The sequence below is a fragment of the Anomalospiza imberbis genome, chromosome 1 (assembly GCF_031753505.1).
Source record: "Anomalospiza imberbis isolate Cuckoo-Finch-1a 21T00152 chromosome 1, ASM3175350v1, whole genome shotgun sequence".
Classification (NCBI taxonomy): Eukaryota; Metazoa; Chordata; class Aves; order Passeriformes; family Viduidae; genus Anomalospiza; species Anomalospiza imberbis.
The window spans coordinates 149,352,684-149,378,539 of record NC_089681.1 but is presented as its reverse complement, the minus strand read 5'-3'; the positions used below and the strand labels follow the sequence as shown (position 1 = coordinate 149,378,539).

The window sequence follows — 25,856 nt, the reverse complement described above, 5'->3', positions numbered from 1 at the left end:
CAGTCATAAAACATGGAAATAGTAATTTTTACTCCAATAAAAGGAACTCATATCTCAGTGTCCCCTTGTCACCAACACACTCTCAGCTTGGAAGGGACACCTTGACCATTGCTATGGGCAGAAACTGAGGCTGCTCCCAACCCCAGCTCTTCTAAAGGGATTGGAAAGGGAAACTTTTCAGAAATCCAGCTGCAAAGAGGTGGAGAGAAGGGAATGATGTCAAGAGAGCCAAGCCTTGGCTTGAGTGTATACTGTCCCTGTTAAATGTAATGTGGGAAAAAACATCCATGGGGTGAACTTCAGGAACAGATCATGAGACAGAAGTGATTGATTCAGTGTCCCCTCTTGAGGGTTTTGGGATAATCATGTATTTTCATCAGAAATAGGCAGAGAAAATAAATCAAGAAAACAAAAATAATTTCCTGTCTTGTTCCAAAAAGGCGTTGAGTTATTGCTTTGTTGATATATTTGCCAGTCAAGGTTTTAAGACAAAAAAAAAAAAAAATGACCAGCAATCCTTTGGAGGAACAATTGTTTAATGTAAATTTGGGTTAAGATTATAAAATAATTTAACACATTAATCTTACTATTTCCTATTAACCTATCCTGCTCTCTTCCCTGTTTCATGCCATGCCTGGTTTAGATTTTAATTTCCTTTAGATTGGGAATGGGCCTTGATTAGTAGTGTATAAACAAATATTTGTGGTTTTCTAGTCAAATTAAAAATAAATAAAAATACAAACACTAGAAGAAGGGGAACCATTTGGAGTTGTCTTCATTCTCAAATATTTCTTTTCCCCAAAGGGAAACAGATCTTTGGAAGTTTCATCTTGGCTCATCTGAAATACCATAGAGTAATTTTGTTTTGATTTACAGTTCTTCTTGCCATTTTATTTTAGCCTTAAAAAGGCACGAGGGGAAGCGTGAGAGATTTGCAGAACACTTGCTGGAAAAATAAAGATTGAAATGTTTTCAAAACATTCTGACTTTTTCAAGGGGAAGTTTTAACTCTCTGGACTTAAACGTTTGCCAAATTCATCTCACATCTATGAATACCTCTGGTTTTGACTTTATATATTAATTCATACGACTCTAACTTTGATCAGGGCTGGCAAAGCACTCTGTAGTTCTACAATATATCTGAATTTTTTTAGGCAGTAGATTTTACACCAAGCCTGTTACCAAGTACTTCACTGCCACTTCTTCCCTTCACCAAAATCTCATGCTTGAGCTGGATAATTGTACATTCACCTCAATGGTCCAATATATATTTCTGAGTAACTGGTTTTATCCCCTTTAAAAATCAAATGAGGCTCTGTTTTGAAAAGTGGGCTTGTGACAGGCTCAGGTAAACTTGAATATACACAGAATCTTTAAAATCTCTTTTTTTTTTTTTTGCAATACAATCTTAAAGAAAACATATCTGTGTTAGGTAAAACTCTGAAAAAAAAGAGTGTCCAGCAGCTAAATACCAAAATAGAGAAGAGCTTGGATTTGTGGTGCTGGTGCTGACTTCTTGTGAGCTTTTAGGGAAGGTGGGTGCTCACAATAACCCCAAGCCAAACTGCAGTTTGAGGGCAGAGGGGCTAGAAAAGGTCCTGGGGGTGCTGGTGACAGCAGCTGAACATGAGCCCAGGTGTGCCCAGGTGGGCAGCAAGGGCAATGGCACTTGGACTGGATCAGGAATTGGGTGTCCAGCAGGATCAGGGTGGGAATTGTCCCCTGTGCTGGGCAGTGGTGGGACCACACCTCCAACTCTGGGGTCAGTTTTTGGCTCCTCATGACAAGAATGACACTGAGGGTCTGGAGCATGTCCAGGGAAGGGAATGGAGCTGGGAAAGGGTCTGGAGCACCAGGAGAGGCTGAGGGAGCTGGGAAAGGGAAGAGGCTCAGCCTGGAGAAAAGGAGGCTCAGGGGGGACCTTGTGGCTCTGCACAACTCCTGACAGGAGGGGACAGCCAGGTGTGGCTCTTCTCCCAGGTAAGAAGTGACAGGACAAGAGGGAAGCGCCTCAATTAGCACCAGGGGATGTTCAGTTTGGATATTAGGGAAAGTTTCTTCACTGAAAGGGTTAATCCTGGCACAGGCTGCCCAGGGCAGTGGTTGAGTCACCATCCTCTGGAGATACTTAAAAGCCATGTAGATGTGGCACTTGGGGACATGAGCCAGTGGTGGCCTTGGCAGTGCTGGGCTAATGACTCCTCTTGATGATCTTGGAGATCTTTCCCAACCTTAATGAATTTATGATCCCATAAAGAAAGAGTGGGATGTACCTCAGCTTCTCTGTCAGTGGGACACATCATCCTCAATTCTAGCTGAGTCAGAGCTCTATGTTTAGTCTGACCTGATTTTTTTACCATTCCTCCAAGTCCACAGAGAGCAAGCAAACACCAGCTCTGAAGGCTTTCATCCCGCTCCACTGCCTGTGGTTGGATGGCTTCAAACTTAAACACCCAGCACTCAGCTGGAGAAGGTCAGTGATGTGTGAATTTAATGTCCACAGACCTTCAACTCAATCAAGGTCAACAAACAGATTCACACTGCAGGACATAGAGTTTATGGCTCATTTTGCACATTAACTAAAGAAGTAAATAAATAACTCTATCATTCGTTATTCCTCCTTCAACCTCCTCAGTGATAACAGCAACAACCCTCACATGTCACAGCAGTCACTGCTACAGGCTGACAAAGGCAGATGGAATAAAAATAACCCAAAAAGATCACAGTTTTGGACCTCATTAGGAAACAAAGTGTGGGTTTTTTTGTTGGGGGGGTTATCAGGGACCATGTTCAGCTGCCTTAATTCCCCCGCAGGTGACAAAATGCTCATGGCTGGAAAGAGCCTTGAAGAGCTGTGAGTCCTGCCTGGCAAAGGGGATATTCCCTGGAGGAGGGGCTAAATAATTATCTTTCTTTGGTCTATTCCTCCTGGAAAAGTTGAATTAGACTTTATAGACAGCTTTGTACGAAATCACTTTAATCCTCCATTTCCAGGCTGTTTTTTACTATGTTGTGTTGTTCTTTTTGGGTTTTTTTTTCCTATAGAAAAGACAGAAATTTTGGGCTTTGGCCTCTTTCACGGCAGTGAAGACTGGCCACACAGACAAAGGGCTGGGGAGCACATGAGTTCACTTTTGCCATCCAAAAAGTAAATACAAAGCAAAAAGCAAGACAAGCTCTGGTTAGCTCACATTAACATCAGAGGGTGAACTGTAATCGAGTTTCTTGGGAATATCCATTATGGGTGAAGCTGAAACATGGTAACCACCCCTCAGAAATCCCTCCTGGCATGCCCAAAACACCCTGTAAAGCTGTGGTGGGCTTGTCAGGGATTTCCCCACTCATACTCTGATGCCTGAGCAGAAAGATGAAGGGAATGTTTTTCTGGATGTGGTTTCTTGCAGCCCTGAGCTCTGCAGCAACCCTCACAAAACAAGGAGTTGTAACCAAAGTCTTTATTAATGAGAGCTTTCCTTCCCAACAGATCCCAGGAGTTGTTAGAGGATTACTGTGCAGTCTGCTGCTGCAAATAAAGCCTTTGTGTCCACTCTTTAATTAAATACAATTCCAAGGGTTGCCACAGACTGAAGGAGCTGCAGAAATGTTTAGTCTCATCTGCAGGGCCAGAATGTCCAGGGGACGTGTGGCAGCTCCTCAGAGACAGGTGGGAGTCACAGAAGAAGGGCTGTGAGCCTCAATGTGTCCCTTTCTCCTGACCCCAGGTGTGGAAATGGGTTTGTAGAGAATTCTCCAAGCCTGACAGGAGGCTCACACAGTGTGTGCATCCGTGTGCAAACCTTTAGATAAGAAATGTGACTTAGAAATGCCATGGAATAGGACAGACATGGCTGAGAGAAATGGAGCTAGAAACAAGTTTCAAAGGATGGCCTTGCAAATAAGACCAGATACTCTGGAGAAACAGAACTAGGAAAGATGCATTGTAGTAGGACCCACGAGGGGTAATTCTAGATGATTGGCTTTAAAGCATTTACAACATAGTGTAGCAAAAGCTGATAAGCCAAGAAACTCTTATAATGTATTATAATTAAAAATAGTTAGCTTCATAATTATAATAATGTAAATTATAACATCTGTATTATCTCACCCTTCACATAAAGCTAAAATTAAAAGTTTTTAAACACCTCTCAATGACACCATCTCTAAATCAAAACCAAAAATCCAACACCCAGGGTGTTCCTGGGCTCACCTGGAGCTCTCTGGATGGAGACTCCAGAGATGAGAACCAGGGTGACCACAGTGATAACAGGATGTGGAGTCAAACAAAGGAGGAGAAGAATTGAAAAGTCGTCAGGTGATGCAATCCCACCCCTCACCCATTTCTGTTCAGCTCAGTGGAAGTGGACACAGGTTCACTTCCAGCTCTCTGAGTGACAATTTCTCCCCATCCCCACCTTCCCAGAGCTTCTGTGAAAACAGGAATGCAATAAGACAAGAGCAAGTTCCCTTCCTAGAGTTTCTGTAACTTGACTTCAGTCACTGCTCGAGGTGGAGATGAAGTTTTTTAACCCTTTCTCATGTGAACCACAAAGGAAATGAAAGATTTTAGCAGGCAGGTCTTATTTCAAGCATCAGAAATCTAACTTCCCTCTGGCTTTCATCCATACTCATTATTTGTAGGAACACAGGACTGAAGGAACTTCTCTCAAAACAACCCTAGCCTTGATTTCTTCCCTAACTTCATTCAGCTCTGTCTTAAAACTAGATTTTCAGATTATTTTTTCGTTTTTTTTTTTTTCATTTTAAACATCCTCAGGAAAACACAGCTTTAGTCCTAAAACCCCTCTGAGTCAGCCAAAAAAATACAGTGTAAAAGTGCAAGAATGACAAAAGACACCAAGGATTTTTTTTTTTCCTATAGTGATGAGTGACACAATTTTCAACAATAAGGCTGTCAAAAGCTGCAAAAGCTCTGGAGGCCTGGGGAAAATAATTTTTTTTAAAAAGGGAGTATTTATGAAGTATTATAATTATTTGCTCTTCTGAAGGACCTTTGTGTAAGAATCCAAAGCCACATTACAAATGTCGTGACAAAGCAGGGAAGTAAATTTTAAATATTAGTAATATAGATAGAATGGAAGAAATATCCACGTTTAAAACACCCCAAATCTCCTGTGTACCCTTTGTAGGACCACTCCGGGAGGATTTGCAAACCCAGTGGTTTTTAAACAGAGAAAAGTTGTTTTCTCCTGTGACCTCTCTTGCGTTGTGAATAAATAAATTTCTCTGTGAACAACCTCCAGTGAGGGACCATGGGCAGCAGCACATGTTCCTGGGAGACTTTCCCAAATAAAAGAGGTGCAGGCAAATGCCCAACTCTCCTGAGTCCCACTTAGCTGCTCAAACCTCTCCACTTTCTCTTCCTGCCAAACATAATCCTGCCAGTGACAGATCCATCATTTGACAAGGACAGCAGATGTCTTTTCCCAGCTCATCCAAGCAGGCCCTGTCAAACAAAGGCAACTTGGCCAAATCAATCCAGCAGCTTGGAGGCTCAAGAGCCTTCTTGTAGTCAGATTGGCCAATTTCTGTGGGAGGGGTTGGAAGAGCAGGGAAAAAGGAATATTTTGCAAAGGGCTTGGAGAGCCAGAGGGAAAGGGAAGCTGAGCAGCTGTGGTCCTCAACTCCTTAGGGACAAGCTTAGAAATGCCTCTGCTGGGAAAAAAAAGAGATGAATTGGGGTTTTTAAGGCAGAAGAGAACCCTGGAATTTCAGTTATGCCACACAAGTAAAAGAGAGGCAGTGCCTGAGTGAATTCAAATGAGCAGGAGACAGCTCTGATGGCTGGGTAAGCACCTTCTGCTCCTTAAATGATCAGCTGGAGTAGCCAAGGATGAGTTCCCTCTCCAGGAAGCTCAGAGTGAGGATCTGAATCCAGGCTGTTGTAGGAATAGAGGGATGCTGCAACACTGGGAACAGCAGTGCATAGATCTGCAATTACAGAGCAAAGTGCTGCAATATCCCTCATGGCTGAGGGAAAATAAGAGAGAAACAATAATTATCCCAAAAATGGTAGGGACAGAAAGGAGGGAAATAAGTGGGCTCCACTACCTGGAGTGCAAATTCTCTTGTAGTTTTTGCTGAACTACTGATCATTGACTACTTTTAATTTCCTTTTCCCTTGTGTCCAAGAAGCCTGATTGAGGGAAGTCAGTTCTTTTTAATAAAAATGTTCCAAAATTTACCCATTAAAACTATTTAAACCTTCTGGATGAAATTCACCTCCAAAGCATCTGCTCAGTCAATGACAGGAACAGCAGGAATCCAAAATAAAATGCAGATCCAGACCTGCCTGACCCCTAGGACTCAGGAACAGGATTTGGGGATCTGTGGGCAAAAATCATGTTTGTAATGTAAACATCTCACCTGTCCACAGTGATTGCCCTTCCTCGCCTGACGAGAGAAGCAGGAACTTTCAGGGCATGAGTCACTCCAAACTGAAGGAATTGTCTGAAATAGGCATTAAAAGAAAACTTGCCCTGTTCTGCTCCATCCAGGGAGCCTGAGGCTGGGTGGGTGGATGCCTACTCTGCCAATATCTGAAGTTAAATGATCCAAACCCCACAGACTTGGGCTCATCTAAACAGAATAATTCCCCTCCAGACTGCTCCATCCTCCCCCAGGGTTCTCTAAGAGCCTGTGGAAATCGTAGCTGGCAGGATCCCTATAAAGAAGTAGAGTGAATACTTGTGAGTGCTCCAATTTGTTCACAGGATGAGATTTTTATTCCAAGATACAGCAACTCTGACATGCTGCTATTCAGGAAAGGCCCTGGGCTCCAGCAGAATGTGCAGGTGATCTGTTAATACTGTCCTGAATTTCTGCTCATCCAGCCCCGAGTTAGCTCCTGAGCAGCCACCTCTTCACTGCTGTGCACAGGAAAGATGTTTCCTAATTCAGATGCAGGCTCAGAAGGGACTGAAAATCCTCAGATCACAATTCCTGACAGTCTCCATCCATCCATCCATCCATCCATCCATCCATCCATCCATCCATCCATCCATCCATCCATCCATCCATCCACCCACTTCTCATTCTTTCCCTGGGCAGCCACAGAGTGCCCCCAGCCAGCCCTGCCTGCTCCCCACTGCACCTCCAGTTCACTCCAGCTGTGCCACCCGAGTCTTATTTTACTCCTGAATCCAACCCGGATGTCACTCCCCAGCTGGTCCACCTGCCGTGGCATTCAGCTCTGGAGTTGAACTCAGATCTGGTCAGTTCCCCAGAGAGCTGGGGAGGCTTTTTGGGTGGGGGCATTGCAGGGGAGGGGGAGGGGTGGGGGAATCCCAATTCCAGAGGAGTTGAGTAGGGCAAGTTGTCCAGAAGAATCCACAAGCTGGCAGGTGGGACTTCAGTTCACAGCCTGGCACAAAATTAGAACTTGATCTAAACCATAGTGAAATCCTTGAGGTTTCTCTCTTCTCTTCTCTTCTCCTCTGTCATTCCCCAGACCTCTCCCGCTGCCTGGGACTGGTGTACACATATCACATCCACAAAACCTTTGGAAAACAGGACCCCACAGGCCTCCTGCAAGGCTGGGTATGTCTCGGGGTCTGGGTGTTGGGGTGACCCCAAGAGTGTAAAAGTCCTCGTTTCCCAGCCTGCACAGCCAAAGGAGTCTGAAATGCATAGGATCAGCTTCTCAAGGTTGTTTATTTTTCCTTATCTATAACATTCTTTCTCTGACCTGCCAAACTCTGTCTGGCAAGTTTGCCATGGCATTCTGTGTGCCCTCTAGGGCAGTGTTTACATTTTATACCAAAAACTATGTGTGCTATGTTTACAGTAATGTGCCAATATCTATCGTTTATGTTAGACAGTGTGTCTGTACCTTAAACCAATAGAAAAGTGTCACCATCACAGCAAGACATGGAGGACAAGAAGAAGGAGAAGAAGGCCAGGACACACCCAAATCCCTCCATCTTGACCCCCTGAACCCTACTGTAAAAGCCCCAAAATTCTACTTTTTCACCCTGTGTTAATTCAACTGCCACACTACTCAAACCCTTGTGGCTTCTAATTCCTCATACAAAGTTGGCAGTTTTTTCCAAGGGCTAAAATCGAAGCCACAGGTGTTTTTGACTTCATGCCAAGGTCTCTGAGCCCCCTGCCAGGGTCTGGAGACAGCCAGGGCAGCCAGAGGGATGTCCTGGACTCTTTCAGGTATGGAGTATCACTTATAATCAGGGAGCTGGACAAAGCAAACTGGGCATGCTCCAGTTCTCAGAAAAGCTGCGGTGCTTTGGTTTGAGGAACAACAGTTGTGGTCACAAACACAGGCAGCTCCTCTTAAGTTTTAGGGGAAGTGAAAGCCCTGAGAGTGTCTAGAAATCCAGTGTGACCACACCATCAGGAAAGGAAGGGCTGGAGTTACAGACACCAGGCTTGCCCTGCGTTCCTGCTGGAAACCCTCAGAGCTGGAATAAGAACCAACTTCACCTGGAGCTCTGGGACTTTTGGAGAGGAGACAAATCCTGTCCACAGCTTCTCCCTTTTTTTTTTTTTTTTTTTTTTTTTTAATGCAGTTAAGGACAGCAAAGGGATTTGTTACAGACCAGACTGAAAGAGAGTGGATATTAGGAAGGAAATGATTCATTGGTGAGGCCCTGGCACAGGTTACCCAAGGAATTTGTGGCTGCCTCATCCCTGGGAGTGTTCAAGGCCAGGTTGGATGGGGCTTGGAGCAACCTGGGACAGTAAAAGGTGTGTCAGTATCACATCCTGAAGAGCAACCAGGAGGAGACAGAAACAAGAAACAGAAAACAAGAAAAAGGGAATGCATAAAATAATCCTTCCTATGGGCTGTGTTATCCAGCAGTCACCCCAGTGCCCTTCTAGAACGCAGTTTGGGATAAGGTTTTAAGGTTTTAACCTGTCCACATCTTTTATCAATCTTTTATCAATCAAGTACCTTCCACATCTTTTATCAAACCAACCTAAGAGCAATTCTAGGATGATCTTACTACTCATACATCTCTTCCATTCTAAGCTAGTGGCCCTAAACAGGGCTTGTTTGTGCCACTATTCAGAGCTTTCTGTGAAAATCCAGGTATGTTCCTGGAACAACCCATAACCACGTCTTCAAAGAATTCACTCTCAAAGGGCTGCTTCCCTACAAAGGGTAGCACAAAAAATACAAAGTTTTTGGCACAGGATGAGTTTGGTTCATTCAAACATTGGGCAAAAAAAGGAATGTTTCCTCTTTCAAATGGAGCAGAAGTGGCTCAGTCAAGGCACTGGATGAGCACATTACTCATGGGTTTGTAAAGCATTTTTATCAGAGCTCTCTATGAATGGTTCTTCACAGATGGTCTGAAGCATCCAAGGTGGGTCTTCCAGGAATCCCCATCATGCTAGGATGAACTCTTAGCCTTGGGACAAAGGAAAAAGTCATTGTTCCTAAAAATGAAGGAGTCAAGAGTGCCCCAGTGGTTTGGAGCCACTCCAAGTACAAGACCTTCTCTGACAAAAATCAGGACAGGGCCACCTCTCCTCCCTTGGCCGAGGAGGGTGGGAAACAAAAGGACAAGTCATTGTCAATGCACAGCAAGGTTAGGACAACTGCAGGGAACAATGCTGCCATGGAGACAAAGGATACACAAAAAAAGGGGAAAAGCACGCAGAGAGCAAGTGAAGAGATCCTGACCTAAGCCAGCACAGGATGGACACATGGACAGAGTTGAAGCAGAAGAACAGAACATGCTGGAGAACACTGGTCTTCCAGGGATCTCCTAGAGGAAAGTTTCTAATTGCATTTAAGTTTGCCAGCTTTGAGTGAAGACATTTTTCATGACCCTCCTGTGCCCAATGTCCAGTGCACATGGAGGACATCATGTATCTGAGCAGCTGCTGAAGAGGGACATTCTCATCAGGACTTAGCAGCCTGACTACAGATTTCAGGAGGAATTAAACAGCCCCAGAGGAGTAAACATTACTGGACTCAGTAAACAAAGCTATCAGCACTCCCCCTGCACAGTCCAGTGTGCAGGGTCAGTGTGAAGACGTGGGAATAATTCAAAACGTGGTTCCACTCCTGGTGCCTGAAAAGGGAGTTAAAGCCACAGCTTGAGCAGGTTGTTACGTGAGCCTAAGAGCCTGAAAAGGTGACAAATAGGACATGACACACGCTCACCCACACTGTCTAAACCAGGCATGTACACAGCTCTTCCACCTGAGGAGAGCACTGATGCCTCCCCAGGAGCCCGAGGGCCACATTTAATTCTTCTGACAGCTCCCACCACCTTCCTGCTGATGGAGGGATGCTGTAACAGGGCTGGACCCACACCACTGACACTTCTGAGCACACAGGTGAGTGCCAGGTGGGACAGATGATCCCAGTGAAGTGTCAGATGATGGAAATACCCACATTCCAAACCCAAACAACCCCAGCAGCTTCCATGTTTTAAACACAGAATCATGGAATGGTTCAGGTTGGGAGGGACCTTGACGTTCATCTCATTCCAACCCCCTGCCATGTGCAGGACACTTTCGACTATCCCAGGCTGCTCCAAGTCTCATCCAACCTGACCTTGGACATTCCCAGGGATGGGCCATGGTGAGGCTCGACCAGGGAAGTGCTTTCCAATAGCTTTAAGGAAGCCTCTTGCTTCCTGCAGGGATTCACCACCCCAGCTTGGCTGTTGGATGGGAGCTTTGCTGCTCATCCATCCCCAAAGCCAACTTCCAGCACCCTCAGACTGTGCACCAGCTCGTGGTGAACCTGATGTTCAGGCAGATAATTAATTCTGCTTTATTCCCCCAGGCATTTCCTTTTGTCACTCCTTACCTGCTAACAGCACAGAATGGGGAAAGAGATTAGAGGGAAGATGTTTCTGCTTTGTCTGGTTAAAAGGGAAAATATAGAACAGCACAAATGATACAGAAAATGAGTGCTTTGATGACAAAAGCAAATCTTAGTGGTACAGCATCACCAGACCTCTCTCAGGCGATGCCACTGGTTGTAGATCTCAATGTTTTACAAAGCTTGTGTCTTTAATGTCTTTTGACAAAAGGAGAATCTAAAGCAGAAAACCCAAAATAAACCCCACATAAAACCAACAAAAAACCCCCCCCAAACTCAAAGGAGCCTAAGGAATCCTCAACCCACAAAAACCCCACAACAAAACTGTCAGTTGGTCTCTGCCTCCAAAACTCCTTCTTTATAGAAAAAAAAGTAGACAAAGTAGTAACAAACACCCACTAAATTCTTCACATTCTCTGTTCCCAGCATTTGAATGTCTCTAAAAGACCTTTCCATGTGCCAGGCTACATTGATAGCCACATCTGCCAGAGATACGAAATATTGAAGTGTTCTCCTCAAAATACCCTGGTCTGCCAGCAAAGAGCCAACAGAAAAGCAGAATTTGTCTGGAAAAAGGAGTGGGAAAGAAAAGAGTTGGGCTCTTTTTCCGTGGGAACAAGGGAAAGACTTCAAATACCAACTTAGGAATCTTGGATATGAGAAAAACAACAGATTAGGCAATTAGGAAGGTAAAACCTGAGATGGGCATCAGTGATCAGGACACCTGGGAAAAGGATCTTGGAAAGAAAACAAAGTTTAGAGCAGCAGGAGCAGAAAACCTCTGAGCATTGCTAGAAGTCTCAGCCTGGCTGTCAGGATCAACTCAGCTGAGCAGAAAATCCCTTTGAGCAACAGGGCTAAAAAGAGAACAACAGGAAAAGAAACTGAGTGAGATTACTATGCAAAGAGCTGAAATTCAAGAGAAAGCCAAATATAGCACAAGAAAAGGAGAACTCACATGGAGCCCCACCCCAGCTTCTGTTCACTGGCTTCTCCAAAGAACTGGAGGTGAAAATATAATTTTACTAATGCAAACTGGAATAGTTACACAGGAAAATGATTTAGCTTGAATAACTGAGAACAACAACAGTGAAGGTGCATGGAAACTGATGTGAGGTGGAAGCCACTGAGACAGGAAAAACGTGCTCAGATGGGATGGTGGGAGTGGCACCAGCTGGCTGAAAGTCAACCAAAGTAAAGCTTTTTTATATGTAGGAAGGAGAGGGGGAAAAAGATCCAGACAGCTCTCAGCAGGGTAATCTGAGTTAAACACACAGGACTTTTGAACATGACTCGAAAGAAAGAGTGATGGAAATTGGCAGCAAATGGAGATGGGGACAAAATAGAAAATGTGGTTTATTGAGAGTAAACCATGGCAAGGTAACTCATAAAGTTGTTTAATAGCATAATTGTTTGGTTTTTTTTTTTTTTTTTTTTTTTTTTTTTTTTTTTTTTTTGAGGGGAAGAGATGAAAGTCAGTGGATTTCAACTTTCTGAACCTTGGTAAAAAGTCTGATTATGTGCTAAAAGGAATTTCTGCCATAACAATGAGCACAAGGATTAATAAAACTGGGAGGAAACTAAAGGAGATGGCCCAGTGAGGCTGTGAATTCCTCATCCCTGGAAGTGGCCAAGGCCAGGTTAGATGGGGTTTGGAGCACCCTGGGATAGTGGAAGGTGTCCCTGCCATGGGAGACAGGGGAATGAGCTCTCTTTTAATCACTTGTGTGCACACACCTGAAATGGCCTATCCAGATCTGCCTACAACTAAAGATGAGGCAAACATCCTTAAAAAGGGACACAGAGGGGTAATTTGAAGGATGCTGATGGTGCCTTTGGAGTAATCAGCCCTTCACAGCCACCTCCTCCTTGCTTTAGCAACCCCTACACGCCTGGCACCTTTTCCATCAGGAGTTGGACCTTTCCTGGCTCTACCCCAGCATCCCTTGGTCCCATCAAATCAGAACAGCAATAACACTTGACAGCTCCCCCAGAAACTGCAGTTCCTGCAGCAGGGCTACAATTTCCTGACTGGAAAGAAATGAGAAAAAAAAAAGAAAAAAAGGAAAATTAAAAAAGATAGCAACTGAATTGAACTTTGGTTCTGAGGAAGAAAGTATGAAACTAAGGCAAAAAAAAAAAAATTCTGAGTCTCCAAAACTCTTCAAGTGTGTAAAGTCGGTTAGCTGAGAGACAGGCAGCAGCATGCTGAGCAGCAAGAACATCAGTGAGGGGCACAGGGAACACCTCCTTCCACAGCAGTCACCTCCAGAAGAGTGAGAGAGGAGGAAAGCAAAACTGTTGGGAAGCAATCAGATTATTTATGCTTCTTCTTAAGTGCCTTTCAAACACTGACTGTAACATGGGATAGCAGAGGAGGAGGCTCTCAGGTGTCCCTGTGAGGTCACCAGGATTTCAGCTCCCAAATGTCTTTCTGAGGTGGGGTGAATTCAGACTGACACTCAGCCCCTCTGTGGATGCTTAAACAAAAAACACAAACAAACAAACAAAAAATACCACAGCCCAGCACAAAGTCAGTAAAAAGAGTGGCCGTTTTTGCTTTTTTGCTGCTATGGCCTAGGGAACTCCTGACACTCTCTCAGTGGTTCTCAGCAATGATCTGACAAACACAATTCTGAGACAGCCAGGAGCTCTGGGCAGCTGAATGCAAGAGGCTGAGCCTCAGAAAATATTCAATCCTCTATTGATGACACTGTCATTGTCCCCCCCCACTAAACACAACCAAGGCCTGATTAACCGATCCTCCTCACTGGAGAGCTGCTGGAAGTTCATCCAGCCCAGCAGCAAAGTCTCACAGGTGTGAGTTATCCCTTCTCTTTATTGTTTTAACAACCTGTCCTACAGTAAATCTGGCCAAGGGATGGCCCCAGTCACCCCCAAGGGGAGGATGCAGCAGAGGCGTCGTGGTGACCACAGCACAGGCAATACCCGGTGCTGTCTAATCACTGACTTGCAGAAAAATTGGCTGGAAGGGATCTCAGGAGGGCTGGCCCAGCCTTCAGCTTGAAGCTGGACTCACACCAATATTAGTCTTGCTCAGCCACAGATTTCTCTACCCAAAAAAACCTTCCAGCATGGAGATTGCACAAGCTTTCTGGGTGATTTGTTTTGTTTTACAGCCCTTGTAGTGCAGAAAACCGCATTATTTGTAGCTGCTTTTCAAGCACCTTCTGACTACCTCGTGTAGAACTTTGAGGTGAAAGAGGAGCCACATCTCACCCTTTTACACAGCAAATATTCACCTACACAGCCAGGTGTCCCCCTTTTCACCTCCACAAATAAAAACCATGAGATTGGCATTGGCAGCCTGCTTGCAGGGTAAATTGTAAGACAAAATGAAGTCACAGAGATTTCCAATGACTTGGAAGGATTAGGCAGGATTACACCTTGGTTTCCAGGTGGCTGGCACAATGTACACCCTGCCTCACCACTGAGAATGGCATTGTAGGAATGATTAAAAGTCTGGAAAACCTAGAATAGAAAAGTAATAACAAAAAAGCTAGGATAAAAAAAAAATAAAGAAACAAATAAGAAAAAAGCCCATCTAAACTTAGGGAGAGAGAAAGCAAATGTGTAATCAATCACAACCAGCAAGTGCCTAAATTACAAGATTTCTTCCCAAGGATATCTATTTAATGTGGGGAAAAAAAGGCTTAAATTCCAGGGACTGAACACTCTAATGAGACAAATGAGGATTAGAAGCACAGCTTTGCTTGGGGATGGTTTAACACTGCCTGGCAGGACTGGCCAGAAGAGCTTTTCTGGAATGTCTCTCCCAAATAACTTGGGTCTGTTTGTACTGCAGGTCCAAGGAAGAGCCTGATGGTTGGAACTATGCAGGTGGTAAAACTAAACTTCACAGAGGCAAACAGCTGAGCTCCAGGGGTCCCTCCCAAACTCAGCTGACCTGGTTCTGCATGAAAGTGATGTTGAGTTTGCCAAGAGTAAAGGGAGAAGGTGTAATTCTTGGGATTTTTCTTTTAACTATCAGAAAAAAAACAACAAATATTCGGACAGTCCATAAGAGCCTGACTATTTTATCTCTGTTTAAAAGTAAGAAATCCCAGAAATGGTTTCTATAACCTTTTGTCCCATCCTTTATCAGTGTGCCCATAGATCCTAACCCATTCCTGGACTTCTCTCTGCTGACCATCAAAAAGACTTGGCCTATATTTTGACACTCTAGATTTCTGTGGCTGCAACTTAAGGCTTAAATTTGTAGTTCTACCCTACTAAATTTGTGGTTCTAACTAGACTGGTTATGGAGATTTTTTTTTCCTCCTGCTTTCTATTTGCAGAAGTTTTACCAAATACTTAAAGACAAGTTGTGAGTTGTCCCTCAGTGTTTCATTTTTTAGAATAAAAAGCCCCAGTTCTTTCATTTTATTCTTCCATGGCATTATTCAGACCTTTTATCATTCTTCTGGCCTGCCTGCACTCCAGTTTCAAGTGTTTTTGCCCCAGAACAGATACACATGCTCCACTTAAAAGTCTGTCAGGGATTATTTGTTTCTTTTTCCTTGGCCAAAACAAAAGCTTGGTTCCAATTTATTGTTTATCTTACTTGCAGCCTAACAGTCAGCAGCCAAAAGTAAAAGGGGCTGTCTATGAGCCCAGCCCAACCTCTGTAGAAAATGAACTTAAACAGATAAAAGACCTGAGAAATTCTGATTTTGCAGGTGGAGAAGTGCATAAAGCTGGGGAGGACAAAAAGTTCGGTCAGGAACAGAAACTCAGGGTAATTTTTCCAGGTTCCTTATTTAAGTCTGAGTGATGTAACCACCTTTCAGCAAATTAAAATATCGGTATACCAGATGAACTTTGTGTTGCAGAGTCACAGCTGAACATGGAAGATGAACTGCAAGGAATAACATCAACCCCAAGGATAAAGCAGGAAAAATCCCAGAAAAGGGCATTCCCCTCCCTCCACCCCCTCAAGCAACAGCACATATTCCAATAGCTTTTGGATATGTATTCATGTTGAAACAGAAGGGTAAAAATACAGCCTTGTCCTGCAAAATCAACACCAAATGATAAAAAAGGAATTCTTAAAAAAAAACAAACAAACAAACCAACATTTCCTCATTTTAGTCCCTCTCCATTCATACAGCCCAGCAGCTCACATGCACATGAGCTAAGGTCACTGAGGACTACCCAGTTTCACAAATTCCTGGGAATTCCCTGTTTAACAAGGGCTGTATTGTGTTCAAACATCAGGAAGTTCGGACATTGAAAGAATGAAGAAAATCAGGGAATCACAGAATCAGTCTTCTGTGGCTTTACTTTTCTCTGAGGGTCTGTACAGCTAACAGGACCAGTCAAACCACAGACCTTGACATCACAGAATCATATAGGGTGGAAAAGACCTTTCAGACCATTGAATCCAACCATTATTGAGGCTTTCATCAGTAAATTTGATGAGAACACTAAGCTGGGAGCTGTGTCCATCTGTTGGAAGGTAGGAAGGCTCTGCAGAGAGACCTGGAACGCTTGGATGGATGGGCAGAGTCCAATAAGATGAAGTTTAATAAACCCAAGTGCCAATCCTGCATTTTGGCCACAATAACTCCCTGTAACATTATAGGCTGTCACAGCACATGGCACAGTTGAGACAGCCACAATCCACGGAACATCACCACACAACTTCAGAAGGCTGTAAGCATTCACCCATAGAGAGCATCACTTTACATCATAAGAAGGCATCTGCTCATGCAGAGTAACACCAAATCACTCCAGAAAACTTCAAGGACCTGCCCTTCTCGTTCTTTAGCCCAAACTTTTATACCCCTCATGTTGATGCATTGCACCTGTGGGCCCTCTGTTCCCTCTGTGATTGGTCAGCACACCTGGGTGCTCCATGGCTCATTACCTTCAATGCTGCTCACCTGCTTCTCACAGCTGTACCCACTGGGGATGAGGCTGGGCTGCAGCCCCACTCCCAGTCACCACAAACTGTGTCCCGACAATAGGCTGGGGATGGTGTAGCTGGACAGTGCCCAGGCACGAATGGACCTGGGGGTACTGGTTAACAGTGACTGGACGTGAGCCAGCAGCACGCCCTGGTGGCCAAAAGGCCAATGGCTCCTGGCCTGGATGAGGGATGGTGGCCAGCAGGAGCAGGGAGGTCATTCTGCCCTGTACTGGGCACAGGTGAGGGCACACCTCGAGTGCTGTGCCCAGCTCTGGCCCCTCAGTTTGGGAAGGACCTTGGGACGCTCAAGCACGTCCAGAGGAGGCAACGAGGCTGGAGAGGGGCTGGGAACACAAACCCTGTGAGGAACAGCTGAGGGAGCTGGGGGTGCTCAGCCTGGAGAAAAGGAGGCTCAGGGGTGACCTCATCACTCTCCACAGCTCCTGAAAGGTGGCTGTGCTCAGGTGGGCTTGGGCTCTTTCTCCAGGAACTGACAGAACCAGAGGACACAGTCTCAAGCTGCACCAAGGGAAGTTTAGGTTGGATATCAGGAAAAAGTATTTTACAGAAAGGGTGATAAAATTCTGGAATGGCTGCCCGGGGAGGTGGTGGAGTCACCATCCCTGGATGTGTTTAACAAAGCCTGGATGTGGCACTGGGTGCCAGGGTTGAGTTGAGGTGTTGGGGCTGGGTTGGACTGGATGATCTTGAAGGTCTCTTCCAACCTGGTCATTCTGTGATTCTATGTGATTAGCCCAGCACTGTGAAATCCACCACCAAACCATGTCCCCATGGCACCTGAAGAGCAACCAGTGTAAGATCTTCACCTGCAATCCCCAGCCAGCAGCAATGTCCTGTCAGAATTTTATCTCAGGATGCAACTGGAAATGTGACACCTGCAAAGCCACGTAATGGATGACTCACAATGAATCCAGCCAAGTTTACCCATTCAAGAAGGATAAATATTGGGGCTTCAAAATGGTCTGGACTGGGCCATGGGTGAGGGATGGGGTTGGCATGGTTAAGGGTTGGGCTTGATGATCTTTGAGGTCTTTTCCAATCTAAACATTTCTATGATTCTGTGGATGAAGAGGTGAAAAAAAATCTGCACAAACAGATTAAAAACACTTTTAAAACTCCTTCTGCCACAGATTGAGCTGCCATCAAAGTTTCTAATCACAAAATGCCCTAGAAGAAATAACTACAAAAATCATCCTAAAGGATTGAGGTGCTTCATTAAAGAATAAAAATAATAACAATTAAGAAATCCAGCTCCTCTTCCCTCCAGAGTTTGATCTTGAGCAGTTTTCTCAGCCACATCACACCCTCCTGGATATCCCAGATTTCCCACAGAAGGCATCCACCACAAGAATACTTAAGTATGGACACCTAACAAACATAGCCCAAGAATTTTCTGAAAGCATTAACTGACAAAACCCAGCCAAGTTCTTAAGCTGCCATCCATGCCTCATGAAGAGGAATATGTTCCATAAACACAGAGATATCTCCACAAAGAGTGACACCAAACAGGAGATCCCCTTTTGCCTGGGTTCTACTGACTGGGAGCTGAGTTTAATACGCAGTACATTTTTTTTTTCTTTGATTTTATTAATTGTAGCAAGTGTAAATCTGTTACTGAAACAGCACTTAAATTGTTCATAATAACATTAAAACCGCCCCCCTGTGAAATGAATGAGGTTCCCCTCTCATGTCCTCTCCGTGGACTGTGGGAAATTTCCCCGTGCTGTTTAGAATGTTTATTAAGGTTGGGTTTTGAGTAAATGATTGTTTAGGGAATTGACCACTGCTCTGTCGATCCTCTGCACCTTTCCAGGGAACACCATCCCAACAGCGCCTTTAGGATGATATTATCCTACTCCCACTGCCAAATTGCCATCACTGTCTTCCAGAAAGCAACACCAGAATGCTGTAGGAGCCCATTAAAATATCTCTGCTGTTCCCCAAATGATGATTCTGTAATAAAACTCATTTTCCTCTTGTGATCTCTGCATCCTGACAAAAACCTTCCTCCTCCTGATGACCAGGCACCAGTTTGAGGATGGGGGACCTCCTTCACCTCATCTTGCTTGTCCTGTTTATGAAATCATGGAATCATGGAATGGTTTGGGTTGGAAGGGACCTTAAAGGTCCTCTCATTCCAGCCCCTGCCATGGGCAGGGACATCTCCCACCAGGCCAGGTTATTTTTTGCACACAAGTCATAGTTCTCCTGGAAGGAAGGGCCAGGCCACCAAAGACACGATAGTGATCCAAGCCAGGCACAGTTTTCCAATGGAAATGATTAACTTGGAGTAAAAACTTCATCGCAGCTCAACCATGAATTAAAAAGGGGGGAATCGGAAGTGAAAATAAATAAGTGAACCAACAACCCAGTGTTTACTAAACTAAAGCAAACAGAGATGAAGAAATACAAACAAAGCATCATGAAATTTAGAAGCATTATATGAGAACTTGAAGATATCAGGAAAACTCTGCAGCTGGTAAAGATAAGAGATTAATGAGAAGTTAATATTTTTAGTTGTTTTGCTGGTTTGGATTTTTTTTTTTTTTTAATTTGATTTGAGTTTGGTTTCTTTGGGGTTTTTTTGAGTTTGGAATTTTTTTTAACAAAAACATTACAACAAAAAAAATTTAAAGACTGTACACTCCAGCAGAGGAAAGTTCAACATGTAATAATTTTGATCTGTATTTGGATAGCAGCAGGGCAACACACATGGCTCTGCTGATGACGGAGAAGCTTTTTCCAGCTCATTAGTAACAAAGGCAGATGTTAAACAGCATCCACGAGAGATAAACATTTAAAATTAGCAGGCCTGGACAACTTGCACCTAAGAGCATTTGTAAAAGCTGGCTGAGATCTGTTTGAACCCAGCCAAATGCAAAACCTGGACTCAAGAAAGAACAGACTCAGCGCAGACCTCCAGTATGGCAGTCCGGATTTTGGGAAAGAAGTGATGTGGCAGAGAATTTGGGGATTAAAAGAGGTAAATAATTCTACATTAACTCCCAGTGTGTGCTTCTGGGAAAAGGCAAACACGAGTGTTTGCTGGATAAACTGAGCAGAGAGGAAGGACAAGAAGAAAATTCTCCGTTTTTATACGGCACTGGTAGATCTGTCCCATGACACCACGTCAAGAATTTAAAAGGCCAATAAAAACCAAAGGAGGGTGTGGAAAGGAAGTACAAAAGGAAGTAGAGGAGCTCTGCATCCTTCTGGATGCCCTCAGGTTATCTCAGTAGCCACTGGGAGCATGTTCAGGCAACTTAACCAGGTGTTAAATGTGCTCAGAGGCCCTTTGCTATCAGAAAATTCAATCTAGCAGAGTAAAGCACAATGGGACATGAACTGAAAACACCTGAAAAACTAAAACCCTCTCTAGATTATCTCCAATAATAGCAAGGGCCAGGGGAAGTGTATTGGGCTGCCCATCTCAGCCGCTTAAATAGAAGAGTTCAGCAGAGCATGAGTTACATTTTATCAGGAACAGGTTGTTGGACTCGATTTACTGGAGGTAACTGGTGAAAATTAGCTGCTTTTAAAAAGTTGCCAAATAAAATAATCTGTCCTTCCCATCAGGGATTACACTAATCTAAATATAGCTCCAACTGCACAGACTTCCTGGGTTTTGATGTCAGATTTTGGCCCAGGCACTGAGATGTTACATTTTCCTTGGACTTTCCCAAGTAGCTGCTGGCTTCCACTCATGAAAGCCCACTTGCTCTTGTTTGGAAAAAAAAAACAAAAACAAAAACAAAACCACATTTAAATAATGAAGCTTCAATAATGTTCTCAACTGCAAGAGGAGGAAATGCTGCTCAGATGTCCTTGAAAACTCCACTTCAGGGGCACTTCTCTTTGATTAACATCTTTGGGTTGGAAAAAGCCAGGTCAAGGTCTAACTATCAACGTCATGGAGCAAGAAGAGGCAAAGAAAAATCATATTGATCCTGATGGAGCCACAGGTGTTGCCAGTTCCCAATGTTTCATCAGGAAACTTGTAGTATCTTCTTTTTTTCCCATGGTGAGTACATCCTGGTCTAGTGGAAGGTACCCCTGCTGAGAGCAGCAGCTTGGAATGAGATGAACTCTAAGATCCCTTCCCACCAAAGCCATTCCATGATTCTGTGATCCCAGCCAACAGAGGAGCAGCAGCAGCAGCCTTCACGTCACCTTGGTGGCACAGAGAAGAAAGATGCCAAACCTCTGTAATCCAGCTGATAAATAAATTAGAAATTAAACTTTTTTTTTTTTCCTGAATAATTTAATGATTTGTGCCGCTGGTTTTGCTGTTTTTTGCATCTGCCAAAAGTGGCCAGGAGCTATTGGTATTTCACCAGTGCAGACAGTGACATGGAGCTGGTCCCTGTGCATGAAGGAACAGACAGAGAAATTGCACTCCAAGGCCGAATTCCTGTGCCTCAAGTTTGCTGCCCAAGGCCCAGGTGAAGTTCTCGAGAGTTGAGAGAGCCCAAGGTCCAAGGCAAGGTGTCTGAGGGACCTGTCCCCTCTGCTGCCCTCAGCTTCCTGAACTGTTGGATTTATCTACAAAGGGGTAAATAAATCCAACCTCAAAGCTCCAGTGACTGTTGGATTTATCTACAAAGGGGTAGATAAATCCAACCTCAAAGCTGCAGTGACCACAAAAGCAGAGTTTGGCATCTTAATCTGCAATCCAGTCCCACCCTGGGGATGTTTTTACAGGACAAAAGGAGGATCTGATCCTATTCTTGCTAAAAATGAAGGATGCCTGGACTCTCCCTGTCCTCTGTATAATATCTCACTCTGTTCAATGTGTGAGAGAAAGAAATCCATCTTGAATGAAAGAGATGCTCTGCAATTCCAGGGAAGAGAAACCATTCCTACTCTTTTTTTTTTTTTTTTTTTTTTTTTTTTTTTTTTTTTTTTTTTTTTTTCTGCTGTTTTCTGTTCCTCAAAGCAAGAACATCCATGTCATCAGTTCTGGGCTTGCTGGACCCCACAAGCCCAGCCTGGGGCTGGGGACACAGTGAACTCTGGCTGCACCTGCCCCTCAGGAGCTATTTGGATGTTACAGAAGACAGTGGGTTGTGCAATCCCTGTGCCTGCAGATGTGCTGTGGGATCCCACTTTAACCCTCTTGCTGTCTGAGGTGCCCCATCCCATAAAAGAGAATTGCACTGCTCGTGGTTTATCAGACTCCTCTGGGTCTTAACCTGGGAGCAGGGATCTAAAAAGCATCTTCAGGGCTGGGATTTCACAACCCAATTGTTTTACTCTTCTGGCAGAGTTCAGCCTTTTCCCTGAGGATCCTCAGAGCTGAAAATGCCTCTCAGTGGCACAAACTCACACTGCCATGGCCAGCAAGGGAAGATCTTCCAGACGAGAAGTTCAGGTTATTGCCAACAGGAAAACCATGTTTAAGGTCAGGAGTCCTTCAGAAACTCTTCCCAGCTCCACAGCCCACCAGCCAGCCCAGTGAAAAATGAGGATTTTCTGTTCCACAGCCTGTGCTGCTTTGCTCACTGCAGTGAACATCATGTTCACCATCATCTGGTTCCTACCATTAACTTCCCTTAACTGGGTTTCCTGCCCCCAAGGGGGTTGCTTCCTGCCCAGAACATCCCATTCCCAGCCCTGTACACATTATTGAGGGTCAGATTTTGTAGATGAGAATTTATGGCACTTTTCAATCACAGCCAAACCAGCACCAGGATCCAGCTGTGCCCTGTCTATCCCTCACAGGTTTAGCAGGCTGTTAGCTTTTCTGGGAGAAATTGGCTTCTCCAAGTGTGGAAATGCAGCTTTGCCCCTTAATTTCACTCCTAAATTCCCAGCCTTGGGCTTCAGGGAATCACACAGAAGGCACAGCAGCAGCAGAACAGGGTGAGGAAAGAGAAGAAGCACCAAAGCTTAAAATCAAAGGCCTGGGATCATTAGGACCTTTTTTTACAAGGCTTGTGTGCTAATGTCAAGGCTGTTATTGCTGTAATTATAGCTGTGCTTACTGTCACTGCTAATTGATGTTTCTTCCATGCTCACAGGACTGCAGGCAGGGAAGGAATATTCTTCTTCCACAGCTTTCCCAACCTGGGCATGGAGCCATCCATCCACAGCTCCCAGCATGCCCAGAACTGAGCCTTGCAAAGAGCTGGAGGAAAATCAAACTCAGTAACCCTGCCCCACGATTTACAGGGACACTCCAGACCATAGCTGTGCTTATGCAGTCTGGAAATATTCTCTTCTCGTGGGTGAATAAATGATTTTTTTTTTTTTTTTAATTCTGCACGAGCTTTCAGAGTTCTGGATTGAGTTTATAGCCATCACCTTGCTGTGTTTCTGGTCTTTTCTGTGTATCAGCCTTCGGGGGAGATTTGTGTCTTTCATCTCCTTGGTGACACAAGTTGATATCAGACAGTTGTTTCTGGTGGTATTTGACGGCAGCATATCATGCCACAGCTAAACCTGGACCAGGTAAGACTGAGAGATATAAAGAGCAAAATAACCTCTTTATTTTCTCCTAGGTGAACACACATTTTCTACCAAGCATGGCCAGAAATCCCCTGGATTCAGCCGAGCACCAGCTCCAGGCTTTGCTCCACAAAATTAAATACACGATAGGAAATAGAAGTGCTTTCCTCAGCATCAAAGTACAGCAAAATGTGCAGATCTTCCCTGAAAAGCCTTCATTTAAAAGCAAAAAAATCAAGGTTGGCTCCCCAGAGTGCAGCATCCCCCTGGGATGGCACAATGAGCTCCTTAACATGTGGAGACAGAGCAGGGATGTTAAAGATGGGAGAGAAAAAAAAAATCGCATTTCTTCCGAGAAGCAGGGAAATTATCCCTGACCTGGGATCCGAGCCACTGTGGATTAAAACTCTTTGGAACAAGAAGAGAATCACACTTTTTTTCTCCTTATGCACAAAGCAATTTGCCTCTTCAATGGCATAAGAATTAAATCCAGCTGGAATGGCTTTTTAATTAAAATCATACTTTGCTTATCAGAGTGAGAGCACTTAGCTGATTACAAAGGGAAGGGGCAAACTCTGGCATCCCATTCCCCATTCCCTGTGCCCCCAACTCTCTGTGCTAAACCCTGTGTAACCCTTTGCAAACTGGCCCACCTGAGCTCTCCTCACCCCACTTATGGACCTGAAAAAGTCATGAACCCTGGGAATTTCCTAAGCAAAGAATCTCCATACATTTAATTTCATCTCCTTGGCTGTGCTTTTATATTCATGGACAACTGAAATGTTTCTCACTGTCCTGGAAGGGCCCTGAGCCCATTCCTGGCAGGTCCCCCCCACTCCAATGGTTAAGGAGCCCTTTCTCCCCAAGCATCATCACCCACACAAAATTCCCAGCTCAGGATAGGGACAAGGCTGGCTCACACCCCCCTCGAGGTGTTCCCACATCCCTGGGGTCACTGGGACGTGCTGCCTGTGCCACACGTGAGTCTCAGCCCCGGGCTTGCTCCTGTCACACCTTCCAGGAGCATTAATGTGGCACAGCCAGGCTCAGTCAGCCCAGCTAAGCTGATTCATCCTGGCCAGGCTGGTGGCTGCAGGGCAGGATTTTCCCAAGCACAGCCAGGAGTTAAATTCCAAGGGCCCAATGAATATGTGACCCAATTCCTGAGGGCTTTTATCTCCCTGTGTCCTTTGCCAGCTCCTGTGAGGGGAAGGGATGCTGGGGGAGATGCTTGAGCTGAGGTCTTGGGCTTGTGCTGTTTGCAGTGATCCTCTGGGAATTCCCTTGAAATAGCCACAGGAACTCAGGAGCACTTTCCTTACAGACAGAAAGGAGATCAGATGCTACTTGCATCAGGAAAAATTCATTTTTTAGCTCCAGTAAAATGATTTCAGCCACAAGGTGCTGATTTAGGATGAGATAATCACCTCCAGGTCAAACCCAAGAACACGTGTGTTGCTCTTCATGTGTCTCCCACCTAATGAAGAAAATGCAGCTTTTCCCTTGCACTCCTCCTGCCCTCTCTCTCCTGACACCCAGGAGTGCTGCTTTCCACCAATGCCACCATTCTACAGGGAAACACAACCCACTGATAAACCCCACAGGGGACACCTGATCTCAGTGGCCCGAATTTCTTAAGATTCCTAAATACTTGTAAACTCCAGACTTATCCCAGTATTACATTTCTAAGCCTGAAAATGTTCTTCCCCAATGAAGTCTGCTGCTGTTGAAGGGAGTTAGGAGAACCCCAGACCCCAAGGCTCAATAAGATTGAAACTGATAGTTGTGACAGAACTTTCAAAAGTGAAACTCTTCCACTGTCTGATCTGTGGCACTGGTCATGATCCCTCCGCTGAGCTGGTCAGACTGACAGCCTGAGAATCAGGAAAGTGGCATTTCCCTCCTTCCCAGAAATGGCTCTGCCATCAAATAAAGATGTGGCCATCCTGGCCATGTTCTGGCCTGAAAAGAAAGTTTAAAACCAAGACTATTTTCTTTATTTATTCACACCTCTGTTAAGGAAAGTAACTTAGGACTTCTGAACATATCCAGTCTCTTGATGGGAAGAAAAGGGGGAAAGGCTATTCTGGTTTTTCTCCCTCATTAACTAAGAATGAAAATGATAAATCCCTTCACCCGCCCAACTTCACAAAATAACCCACCCTGGTGAGATTATACCTCAAGTGAAGGTTAGAGCTTTTGTTAAGGGAAAATATCTTTGGAAGGCAGAGTCAGCAAGGTCTAAAGTGAAGAGACCACTCACCAATCCTTATATCTTGGCCTTAAGATCAATTAAATCTCATTTCCCAGTGGCCACATGCCCCAGTCTCAGAGGGCAGCTCCGGTCACTCTCTGTGAGCTCTGCAGAATCTTAATGGGTTCCCCACTGCAGACCTCACTGCTGGGGTACAAATTCAATTTCAGATTTCTCTCCTTCCTGCCCCTTGTAAGCAGCTCATATCCCTGTGCATGTGGGGCTGGAGGTGCTCACTGCATCGTTTCTGGTGAGAAGCACAATTTTTAATTTTGCTGCTGTTATTTTAGCACAGTGTGAAGAGTCTGGGTGAGACTCTCTATTGCTCGTACAAGGACAATCCAAAATATTAATCTTCCTCTCCATTTCAATTATTTTACAGG

At 44.6% G+C, this 25,856-nt stretch overlaps 1 protein-coding gene and 1 long non-coding RNA gene across 4 annotated transcripts in view; one reads left to right on the top strand and one right to left on the bottom strand.

Annotated features, from left to right (window-relative positions):
- Window positions 1-25,856, bottom strand: part of LOC137464438 (vasoactive intestinal polypeptide receptor) — a 107,296-nt gene that overhangs the window by 65,852 nt on the left and 15,588 nt on the right. The window contains exon 1 of one of the 3 annotated variants that reach the window (XM_068175803.1): window positions 10,151-10,470. The exons of the other annotated variants lie outside the window; for them this stretch is intronic. The gene's annotated coding sequence lies outside the window, so the exon portion shown is untranslated. Of the gene's footprint in view, window positions 1-10,150; window positions 10,471-25,856 lie in introns of those variants that run through there. 3 annotated transcript variants of the gene reach the window in all.
- LOC137485514 (uncharacterized) lies at window positions 17,493-21,014 on the top strand. The gene is made up of 2 exons (XR_011005361.1): window positions 17,493-19,251; window positions 20,799-21,014. It is a non-coding gene; the product is annotated as an uncharacterized lncRNA (long non-coding RNA).